This window comes from Fundulus heteroclitus, chromosome 12 (assembly GCF_011125445.2).
Source record: "Fundulus heteroclitus isolate FHET01 chromosome 12, MU-UCD_Fhet_4.1, whole genome shotgun sequence".
Taxonomy (NCBI): domain Eukaryota; kingdom Metazoa; phylum Chordata; class Actinopteri; order Cyprinodontiformes; family Fundulidae; genus Fundulus; species Fundulus heteroclitus.
In genome coordinates, this window is record NC_046372.1 from 49,054,297 (window position 1) to 49,066,332 (window position 12,036).

Sequence of the window (12,036 nt, forward strand, 5' to 3'; positions counted from 1 at the left end):
AAACCTTTTTTTCAACACTGAATTTTCAACACTGAATTTTTTAACACCGAATTTCAAACAATGAATTTTTTTAGACATTTGAATTCCTTACACTGAATTTTAATCTGGTAAAGATTCGCCAGCAAAAAAATCACCTGTGAAAAATTCACCTGCAAAATATTCAGCTGCAAAAATTCACCTGCAAAAAAATTCACCTGCAAAAATTCACCTGCAAATGTGTTGACTTTTGGTGAACTAAAGCCATAGCAATCAACACTTGATAGAGTCGAGCAACTTCTATCCAATGAAATCAGCTCATTGGGTCACGTGACAGAACAGCCGGGAAACTTCCGTTTCAGCGCTTTCCTAAGTAAAATAACATTAGCTTGACTGTAATGGTTAACTGTCGCAGAATTTCCAAAAATTGCAGAGCAATCGAAGGGACAGGTGAGTGCCACAGCCTCAAACTATTCATGACTGGGAGGAAGACATGAAGAAGTGGACTTATATAACGAACGAGGAAATTTTCTAACCGTTTTGTGTCGGCACTTGGTGCCGACGGCTCTACAATGCCAATGTACCGAGCCGAACCTCCGCAGTGGAAAAGTTGGCACAGAGTTTATAAATAGCAACATGGTATTCATGGTATTCATGGAGGGTGATGCCCATTCAAGCCAAAGCAAGTCCGACGTTCACTCTGCTGGATCCTGACTACATCACCCGGAGCTACTGCAGTGCTCTGGTGCTGCGGCTCCAGGGGAAGTCCTTCAGTCATGCAGCGGTGATCTTATGGACGGTAGGTTAATGAATGGTCCGAGTCAAATCAGCTGTTGCCTCGTTGTGATTAGATTGCTGGTCAGTTAATGTTACAAAGATAGCAGTGCTAAATGTTCGGGGTTGAACTGATGTTATAATTGGATATCAACACATTCAGACTGACTTGAAGTTTGAAATTGTACCAATCTGATGTTTGGCCTTAAAGCTCTTGATGCAAGCTTGTCACGTTAAAAGGTAAGTTAGCTTTAGAATGAAGCTGTAACTTTATTTCCAGTTTATATGTTAGGGTATCATTGTTAAAGAGCTAATGAAAACGTTAGATTTAAAGCATTTGTGAAATTAATTCTGGTGTATGTAAACGGTTTTTATTTTCCTAATCAACAGATTGTGCATCTTTTTAAGATAAGTGAAAGTTTGATCTCTAGTTCAATGATGCTGCTTAAGGTCATTCTGTCAGCACACCACCTCATCCTGTCTGTAAAGGTAAGCACACCTTTCTAATCCTTAAGTCTAATCTTTAATGGCAATTTGGATGTGTATTGGGAAGGTAAGTAGAAAAATATGGATACTTTATAGTTATCACTATATATACTATCCATAATTTCTACTTACCTTCCTGATATTTGTTAATGTTATACTTTTATATAAATGACACCAAGGACTGTACTATAAATAAAGAATGACTTTTGTTAAAAGGTGCAGTTTGCCGTGGTCTGACTGGATTGTCCTGAACAGATGAGCAGCGCAATCCCCAAAAGGCAGAATGATGGATGTTTCCTGCACCACAAAGAATTAGATGGCCTACAAATGTGCTATTAGTGAAATGTTTAAACTTAACAATGTTTTACCATTTTAAAAGTGAAATGTATTTACATTTAATCTAAAGAAATTGCCTAAATTAAGAAATTTAATAAATTAAATATTGTATCTTCTTGCCAGTTTATGTACATAAGATACACTTCAGGTTGTTACATGTGCTTAGGACAACATCCACTTGATCAAAGTATTAATAAATGCAAATTAAATTACCAAGTCATAGTGATTGTGAAATTTAATTGTACACATTTTAGTTGGACACAACTTTTCCATATGTAAACATCTGAATAGTCTGAAAATATGGATATACTTAAGTTATTAAAATTTAAAAATGAATTCCAAAACCTCAAGGTGCTAAACAAAGAAACATTTAAAAGCACAGATCCAAAACACATTCCAATGTATTATAATTCCACTGATTTACAGTAGAATATAACTAATCAGGATCTTTTTTGGCTTCTCCGCTCAGACAGCATCTTCGTGGATGATTCCCCCTGCATGCTCACAGGGGCTGCACAGATTCAAAAGATTTTGTCCATTTTTATATACCAAGTTGATGGTTACAGTCTGGGAGATTATTTTGAAAACGTTGAGCCTCCTGATAACTCTTTCCACATGTATGTGAACATCTGCAATCCTTGTGGCAGTTAGACCCTCATTAATTACAAAACCATCCTCCTTTTATGGGTGAATGCTGGTAGAACAAGGTTAAAATCGCCTCTCAAGCAGATCTCTGATGATAAAGCCTCTGTATGCCGTCACTTCATCGCCAGGACAAAGATACTCCAGGAGCCAGCCCCTTCCCTGCCACGTACATTATTTTTTCTTCTTCTTCTTCTTCTTTTCTCCTAGGTGTGATCATCAGTGCCTGTAGTGTCAGCATTTTTATTCATAGGTGACTCTGATTATGGAGCGGTCCGGTCAGCCTCTGCATCACAGTGGCTGTCATCTGTCAAACACAAGACCGCACAAGACCACAATCAGTTTAGCAGACAGCATTAAACATATCAAGACTACTTAAAACTACGTTAACACCAAGCTAATAGATCAACACCCTGAGTTAGTATCTGGGATGCCATTTGTAAGGTTACACAGTCAGGATATAACAGCAATATTTTGGGTTCTTTACTGTCATAATAGGAAAAAATTGGGTTTTCATTTTTAAAGTCAGATTTCCACCATGTTATACATTTGTAAATGTCACAGTTCCAAAGTCTATTTAATTACACAGCTAAATGTTTAGTTTGTAAACTAAGTATTATGCTGCAAACCAAATATTTAGTTTTCAAATTAAATATTTAACTCCAAAGTAAACGTTTAGTTTATATATTAAACGTTAACTTTGGAGCTAAACATTTAACTTGTTCATTAAATATTTCATTTGAAACTGACTAGTTTAAAGATTTATGAATAACAAAAATGAAAAATGAACCCTGCCTTTTATCTCTTATGACAGGCTAAATATATTTTGCTGTAAATCCTTCATTGTCTAACTTTACAAACGGAATTCCATACCAATTTGCGGGGTTGTAAATATATCCAGATAATAATTCACAGGGAGAACAAAGCTAAATGACGGTTGTCTTCATGTGAAAGCATATGTTTTATCAAAATGGACACAAACTACGCAGTTGAGAGTTAAAGTAGGCTAACGTTAGCTTACCTGTCTGCTCTCCTCTTTATCACCTTGGAGCTTTTAATGCAACTTCGTAGCCGAGCCACTTTTCTGGCATCGTTGGTCTTCAGTCGGTCTTTTGTCTACAAAATAAAAAAAAAATACGGTCACTTCGGTGGTTTCTTCAGACTTAAAGCTTTTAACCACAGGCGGAGGGATTTCTCGTTCTTCGGCTAAAGGAAGTAGGGCACCTCGCATCGCATTCGCAGCTCTTGTACACCGTTGATGATTAAAACACTCCAGCAATAACTTTTCTTCTACACCCATTATTATGACAACCTCTAACCGTACAAACGATCCCAGTCTTCTTTGAAGTCATATTTACGAGTAATTTGAGACCAAGTAGCTGCATGAGTGGTTTTCAGCATGCTCGCTAGACAGGAAGTGACCCTCCAGAAGTTTGGCACAGAAAACCGTCAACTCACTGTCTCCGTACTTCCGTTGAAAATAGGGTGAAATTAGACTTTTTCTTATTTAATAGATATGATAACAAAACGTCAGGTAGCTACTAATAGACCTCCATTAGAGTTTTTCATCTAAGCGGACTGGATGAAGTAGTTGAGTCAATCACAACTAGTGCAGCACCCCTGTCTGCCAAGGCTCTTGGTTTGATCCGGAAGATCAGACCGCCGGCCGCTTCTTCTATTTGTGATCGGCTCAGTTGTTTCACCCAGTCCAATTACATGGAAAACTCAAATGGCTGTCTATTAGCTGCCTGACATTTTGTAAACATATCTATTTAAGTAGAAAAACTCCTCATTCAGCTCTATTCAGCCGGGAAGAAAGCTGAGCCCAGCTGTTGTCACGTAACCAAATGAGCCGATTTCATTGGATAGAAGTCGCTCGACTCTATCGAGTGCAGATTGCTTTGGCCTGAGTTCATCAAAAGGTCAACAAATTTGCAGGTGAATTTTTGCAGGTGAATTTTTTGCAGGTGAATTTTTGAAGGTGAATTTTTTGCAGTTGAATTTTTGCAGGTGATTTTTTTGCAGGTGAATTTTTGCAGTTGAATTTTTGCAGCTGAATATTTTGCAGCTGAATTTTTCACTGGTAAATTTTTTGCTGGCGAATTTTTATCAGATTAAAATTCAGTGTAAGGAATTCAATGTCAAAAAAAATTAATTGTTTGAAATTCGGTGTTAAAAAATTCAGTGTTAAAAAAGAGGCAGATTCCAATGAGACTGTTTTTCTTCCATACAGTCGGGACAAAGTTACAGAAATCAGCTTTTTCTTTCGCCCAACGGCTGCAAAATCCTTTTTGCAAAATTAAGATTGGTTTGTTTTCTACATTGAAAAATGAAACGTTTTACGACATTTTTTTAATGTGCATACTGTGTGTTTTCAAAGGGTATTTCTACCACAAAATCCATGATGATTACTACCTCCTCTACAACCTAATCGATGGTAAAATATTTACTAATGTTTACTGGAGTAATAATTTTTTTAAAATCATGATTTTATTCTTCTGTTTTTGCCCCAAAAAACAGCAAGCGGTCTAACCAGACAGAAGAATACAAAGAGTTCTGCAATAAGGAAACTTCGTCTTCAGCACACTGTGAAAAGGACAAAGACATTTATGTGTGAAATGATTGCCTCCCCTTTATTATAACTTTTTCATGCATTGTTAGCATCAAGGCTCACAATCAGTATAAAATTAAGCATTGTAAAAATGAAAAATGATTGTAGCTTTTGAACTTTATGATGCTCAATGCTGTTTCTTATTCTTTCTTCATTAAATTTTGCATAAATATCCAGACATTATTTCTCAATAAACTATACATTAAAAAGATGGCTCAAGATTTTGGTAGTTTCTGTTAAAATGTTATTAAAAGTTAATCTCTGGCCTGCAGTATCAACCAAATAAACTGTATTTGTAAAGCAATTTTCAGTACAGCCTCACATAGGTTAAAAAAATAACTAAAAAAAACTGAGAGAAAAGGTTATATAGACGAATTAAAGTAATTTATGATGAATGGCTGAAAAACAGTTGTGGAGTTTAATGAAGAAACTGCATTAAATATGAAAACTTAACACGAGCTATCATCATGGAAAAGCTAAATGTTTTAACAGGGTCTGCTGTAATGACACAATTGAAAAGACATAATACAAGATGTTGATTATGTCAACTTCCATGAAGTTGAACTTAGTTATCTGCTGCAGGTAAGATATCAGGGGCTTCTCATTTTACCTCACTGTTGATTAATATAACACATGACCGTCACTTCACATACTAAAACACAGTTTTCTTTTTAAACAGAATCAAATATTATTTATTTCTGAATTTTTACAACATTTTTGGCATTTGAGTAAAACTGGAACTTGGCTGAACAGAAGTTGGGTCTTATTATCGATATGTCCATAAATTCTAAAACAAGACAATGATAAAACTTGTGCAGTTTCAAAAGCTTTTACAGTTGGATTTGTCTTTGTCTAGTCTTTGAAACACAGTTTGTAAAGTTTAGTACACCTTGTTTTTCAAACCTAAGGATTGCAGTTTTAGTGCTCGGTTAAACAGTTGTGTGGAGACGGATGAGGTACTAAAATGCCCCATTTCTTAATTCTATAGCGTAGTCTTTGCTGTTCCAATATTTTTATATGTGCGCATAACCTGCAGAAAGAATTATTGTCCTCTTTATAAATAAAACGTTTTGCTTTGGACATCATGGATATTAATGTTACAGCAGCATGCAGCTTTGAGTAAGCTCAGACAGGCTTTCTGCCCTTTCTCTGTGAATGTTTTTGTGTTTCACGGGCAAAATCTAAAAAGTTTTACCATATTCCATTTTTACACGTCTAATTCTGCGATTCCATACACATTTTCCACATTGTGGTGTGGGCTTGGATCAACTCGCCGTTCATTCTGCTTCCAAACTAAAAAATATATATATTGAACTTGATTGTTTGTGCGAGAGCCTCACATTTAGATAAATTTATTACGCTTAGCTTTTATTTACAACACCAAGCATCTTCTTTATCCATGTAGTTGGTCAGAAAAAAAATTTGACAGTAAAGAGCTTGGTCTGTACAGTATATACACACAAATCAATAATGTAACATCTTACACAGTTTGTCTGAGAATCAACTTCACATATCTGCATCTAGAGTGCAGGGATTGCTCCTTGTCTTTGCCCTCTCTGACAGCTGAACAATCAGTCCCATCTGCTTCCTTTAATGTCACTCCAAATTAGCCCTAGTGCTTAGCAGCAAGTGTCAAGACAGACTCTAATCGCTTCGTGCTTGCTTAGTATGAGGGATTGTTGAAAAGCCACGGACAGTGCAGACGACTACTTTCTGGAGGAGTGAATGCTGCTTGTAAAGACTTGAATGCAATCAACTGGTTCCCTTTTTTTTAACAATCTGTATAATCTGAGTGATTTTGACTTTGTAAAGTGCCTTGAGATGACATGTTTAATGAATTGCCGCTATATAAATAAAAATTGAATTGAATTTAAAAAAAAGTACTAAAGACTCAGCCCAGATTGATGCATCCAGACAGATACTAGAAGTCAGCTTCAAAAATGAAGCAAGAAAATTGCGGCTATCCGCTAATGAATTACATCTACAAGGAAATCTTTGTAGAACCTTCTTCATCATAGACTCCAGGAGGATCCCCTGGAGTCTATTGAGCTAAAATAAAATGTGTTTTAAATATAACACGATGCAAGGTTTGAGGAAGAATAATGGCAGAAATGTACCGTACAACCTTCCCTTACTGTTTAAGTCACTCTGACCACCGGCAAACAAACGCACACAACGTCAAGCACAACACAGAGTCACAGACTTTACCCCTGTTTTTAGGCTTGTAGGCTAATTGTTCAAAACTATTCCTATTTCTTTTATTTTAAGTATTTACATACTTTTATGATGGAGAGTTTTTTTTATAAAATCCTTGCATCCTTGCAAAATCCTTTAAAATCCTGTAATTTAATTCCAGAGAGGAAGACAGGTAGAACAATGATTCATGGTTAGTCTGCATGTATTAACTTTTGCTGTATGTGCTTTCTTAACCATTTGGAGTGATGAAGACAAATTGCCAAACATACCAGCCACGGTTCACTCAGAGCTCCTCTAGATAACAGAAATAGGACAGCATATTGATTTAGAACATCCCTTCCTTTACATCTCTTGTACAGCTCCTGTACAGCTTAAGAAAATCACAATTTTCTTAAATGTAATGGACGGAGCCCATCAGGCCTTCGAACAAAATCAAAAAAGAACATTTGCTGAACATTCATTCCTGTTTTTGTCAGGGTTCTTTGTGTTGCCTTGCTCTAACTTTGTTCCTCAGGTGGTTCTAGTTGGCTGAGGGGGCGTGGCCCACACCTGCAACTTCCTCTGGCTTCTTAAGCAGAGCTCGGACAGATGGAAGACGCCAGAACCTTAAACCAGTTGTGGTACGATGTGGCCTCTGACCAAGTTCTCGGAAACCTGCTTGTAAGCCTTTTTTCTCTTTGACCTTGGACTAATTCTGGCTCTCCTGTTTTTGTCACAGTTTGGTGCTGTAGCACTTACCTGCCTTCACGCTCCGTCCGAAGAGTTCACCTCCAGAATCACAAGGCTCAGATTTTGCTCTGGCGCTCCCCCTCCTGCTTCTTGGAAGTTACACAGTCAGGCTCGAGGTTCCTCTCCCGGATTCTGATGGTTCTCGCTTCTCTCTGGTCAATCCATCTGTCGCTCGCCTTCGCAGCAATCTGCTCCGGATCCTTCGCCAGTAAAACATCTGCCGTCCTCCAGCCACTAGCCACCAACTAGAGTAGGCTCACAGAGTTACCTTGGCACATCCCTCCCCCGGTTAGGTCTGCCCAGCTAAAGGTAAGCGGCGCACGTTCTGGCTTTTTCCTGGTTCTTGCCTTCGAGTAACATTTCCCCCTCTCTCTGCAGTCTCCCCGCTTCGGCGTTCAGGCCTCGTCCCGTTACTCGTGTCATTGACCTTGCTGTTTGCACACCCTAAATAAACTTCTTAAACTGACTGTCGTGTCCCGTTCGTATCTGCATGTGGGTGAAACACCTTAAAACCATGACAGTTTTATCTATTCTGAATGTTGCATGTGAATAGGGTGTGGAATTCAGTGACCTGCAACGTCAGGCATTGTACAATATTTTTACTGGGACATTACAATCATGTTTAACTTTTTCACATTTAAGCATCAACTGATCATTTGGCAACTGAGTGCCCCCAACTACTATTATTATTACCAGGCCTAATCAAAGATTTGAAAATATTTGCATTTTTAAGAAATCCAGCTTGTTGGCATCAGAGAAGAATGTGTATGGCGAGATTAATAAATGTTATATAAGGACCTTTGCTGCGAGCATTATTTCCCATGGTTTTCCTTTGTTATGTTATTGAAACGAAAATGCGGATGCACGACAGGGTATAGCAAATGTAAGCAAATATTGCAATTACATTAGAAAGTTGAACATGTTCAACTTCCACCCAATATTGGGTGGAAAGTTTAATACTTATGCTGAGTCCATTAATTAATGCCCCTGAGTAAGTTATTTACAAAAATCAGGCTAAGTATTTAGCATGACGAGGCAAATTGCTCTTCACTTGTGCAGATGTGACTGCATAGGGTACCTGCATAGATCCTATACAACATTTGCACAAGACCTCTATATGTTTTGTAGCGCTGGGGTAAATGTGCAGCGTACAGGTCAACTTTGAAATATGCTACCAGATGCCTTAAACTTGAACTTTCTTTTTATAGTGTTACTTCATACGCTATAAAAATGCAAGACCGATAAACATCGGTTTAACAGGGGAAAGACTTTTAAACAAACCATCCACCCATTGTAAAAAAAACAAAAGTATCTCACAAACTATAAATATCTGATTCTAAATAAAATAGGTAAATCTTTCATGATTCATCTAGGTTGGACAAATATAGATATTTCTTGTTAAACCATCAGACTGACAGCAACAGAAGCAATGGCACTGATGTTAAAAAAGAAATGTTAAAAAATGGGGAATTCACACATTGTTTGGCTACAGTGAACTCTAGTCACAGCTATACATCTATTGCCAGACAACTAAGGACTTGCCAGACTTTTTAACTTTCCAGCTTATAATTAAATTTTATGATACAATCGTTAGTCCATAATTGCATCAAATACATGAATGAACAAAAGGGTTTTTGCAATTCCAGATTTTGAAACAGAGATTTCGAAACATTGTTTTGCCAGGCAGTTCTTTGCAGCTTCCGTAATACATATTCATTTATGGAACTCCAAAAGCCATTGTAAGTTGGCTAGCAATCATATGTGTTCTCAGTTGCATCTGTGCACATTATACACAAAGAAAAGTGGTTAAAAAATTCCATTCCTTAGCTTTTACAAGAGTTTATGTCTTGTCACAGAGATTAGTTTGATTTATTAAGTTAGTTAAGAATTACATATACATGTTTATGGTATATAAATATAGATATATATATATATGTGTATGTGTATTTATGGATTATATGCAATGTAACGGTTCATAATACATATTTGAAGTTGCATTCAATAGCTTTAACCTTGCTGGTTTTGGTGTTCCTATATGCTGTTTGAATCCAACAACATTGTGGTTTAGCAGTCATTTGTTAACCTAGCAAACTGTGTGTACAATATTCAGTTGTACAAACTACATGTATTTGTAGTTACACTGCATAAAACAGTATAGAAAAATCCAGCCAGCGGTAAGATTAAAACAACAAATTATGCTCTGGTAAAGCTTAGAAATGCATTCGTAAAAGCGGTGGAGTTCAGCTTTCAAAAAAAAAGGAGACTGAAAAAGAAGACGGATGACTAATATATGATTGAATTACTGTTAGGCATTGACAACATTTAATTAAAATATTTTCACCGTACTAAAATCCCCCTGACAGTACTTCACAACTCATAAATCCCTGTTCAGATGTAAATGCCCCATTAGCCCTGTCGTTGGAGAACCATTCCACCCCCTTCAGTTTCGGTTTTAGCTCAAACCTCTCTGTTGACGAGTGTTTTACCTGAGAGCAGGGGGGAAAAAAATCATATTTGTAATTTAATATAACTAGGTCTACGTCATCAGTGTCGCCAAGACCAGAATAATTTCAGATAGCGGAGCCACCAGCGCAGCGATCAGCTGTATATCTGCATGTGCTGGAACGTTGTAAAGACGGCTAGCAAGAATATTTATACAATAATGACCATCTGCCCTATTTACTAGGGGGCAAATGTAACTGAAGTCAGTTCAGCGCGATCTCTCCTCTGCGATGCTGCAGCAGAGCACGCGCACACACACACACGCGCGCGCGTATATATATATATATACTGGAGGGCCAACTGAGTTTGCAAGCCGAAAAAAACTACAAGTCGCCTCCAAAGCTTCCTTTGTTTGGTGGATATTGGTGTGCTGATGACCATCAGAGACTGCACAGTCCAGCAGGGTTGCATAACAGAACATGGCTGGAAAATGAGTGTGTATGAGCTGGTGGCTTTCATTGCAGTTCTGTTTATGAAGGCAGCACAGGGGAGTGTTGGCGCCATGCAAGATGTGTGGTCCAAAGACTTTGGGAATGCACACATCAAAGCCACAATGCCTCAAAACCGGTTTCAAGATATGATGAACAGGGGCAGATTTAGGAAATTTGGGGCCCTAGGCAAAGAAAGGCATGGGGCCCTCTGAATTGTGAAGACAACACATAACAGACCCATTATACAGATACAGAAATTTTAATAGAATAGATATACATTATTTTTTCTCCTTTTGTCCCTCTCTTTATCCCTTTTCTTGTTGTTTTCCTCTATGTTTTCTTTTGTCCCTTTTTCTAGTAGACAAGCCATGATCTACTTATCAGTACTATTGAGCAGTGTGCACGATCAGACAGCTGATTGGCCAGACCTGGGTCATCTTCAGGAAATCCACTGTGCTGACTGCTTACCAGCAGTGTGGATGATGCTGGACTCTGTCAGTCTGGTGGAACAACATCATTATCAAAGCCTGGCTGGATAATCAGCCCCCAGGAACTTGGGGGCCCTAGGCAACTGCCTAGTTTCGCCTAATGGTAAATCCGCCCCTGATAATCAAATATCTGCGCTTCGACAACAAAGACACTCGTTTGGAACGTGTGAAAACGGACAAATTTGCTGCAATTTCAAACATCTGGCAACAGTTTGTCCATCAAAGGTTCGTTGTCCCTTTCTGCAATACATTGCATCAAAGCCTGATAAATTTGGAATTAAGTTTTGGATTGCAGTAGATCTGGACACAAAATACATGTATAATGCCATCTCCTATTTGGGAAAAGATCCCTCCCGCCCCACAGGAGAAAGGCTGTCTGAGAACGTTGTTGTGAGACTGATGGAGCCATTTGTGGACCAGGGCAGGACTGTAACTATGGACAATTTGATGAACTTTGTTAGAGGTTTATGCAGGAAAAGGCAATACAAGAAAAAAAGATGAGACAGCATTGTGAGATGAAGAGACGTTCTCATGGTAAAACAACACAGTGCCAGGTGCGTAATCTCTGCAACAGGAACCACAGCACTGAGCGTTTTGTGCACTGCACAAAGTATACCTGTCGCAAATGCAGGAAGGACTCACCTTGGGTTTGTGGAAACTGATAAATGGGACTTCATATGTAGTGCTTTTCTTTGGGTGAAATCAATGTTACTCCAATACTGAAGTCATACTGTTTGTTATTTTCTAAGCTGAAATGTTGAATGACATGAAAAGGTGAGACAAGACAAAATACAATTATTCTCTAAGTTGTTCTTTCTTTGACATAGTGAGCTTTGCAATATAAATGAGTTTGTTGGTGAATGGA

General features: G+C 38.0%; 1 protein-coding gene and 1 long non-coding RNA gene across 8 annotated transcripts in view; both read left to right on the top strand.

The window, feature by feature from the left end:
• The window catches only part of abca2 (ATP-binding cassette, sub-family A (ABC1), member 2), a 243,795-nt gene that overhangs the window by 184,101 nt on the left and 47,658 nt on the right, over positions 1–12,036 (top strand). The window contains exons 43-44 of one of the 6 annotated variants that reach the window (XR_004932179.1): positions 4,595–4,651; positions 4,735–6,469. The exons of the other annotated variants lie outside the window; for them this stretch is intronic. The gene's annotated coding sequence lies outside the window, so the exon portion shown is untranslated. Of the gene's footprint in view, positions 1–4,594; positions 4,652–4,734; positions 6,470–12,036 lie in introns of those variants that run through there. 6 annotated transcript variants of the gene reach the window in all.
• Positions 6,645–8,216, top strand: LOC110367573. Of its 2 annotated transcripts, XR_002427568.2 has the most exons (3): positions 6,645–7,641; positions 7,740–8,059; positions 8,129–8,216. It is a non-coding gene; the product is annotated as an uncharacterized LOC110367573 (long non-coding RNA). The 2 variants fall into 2 exon arrangements; XR_004932181.1 differs by having other exon boundaries at positions 7,740–8,216.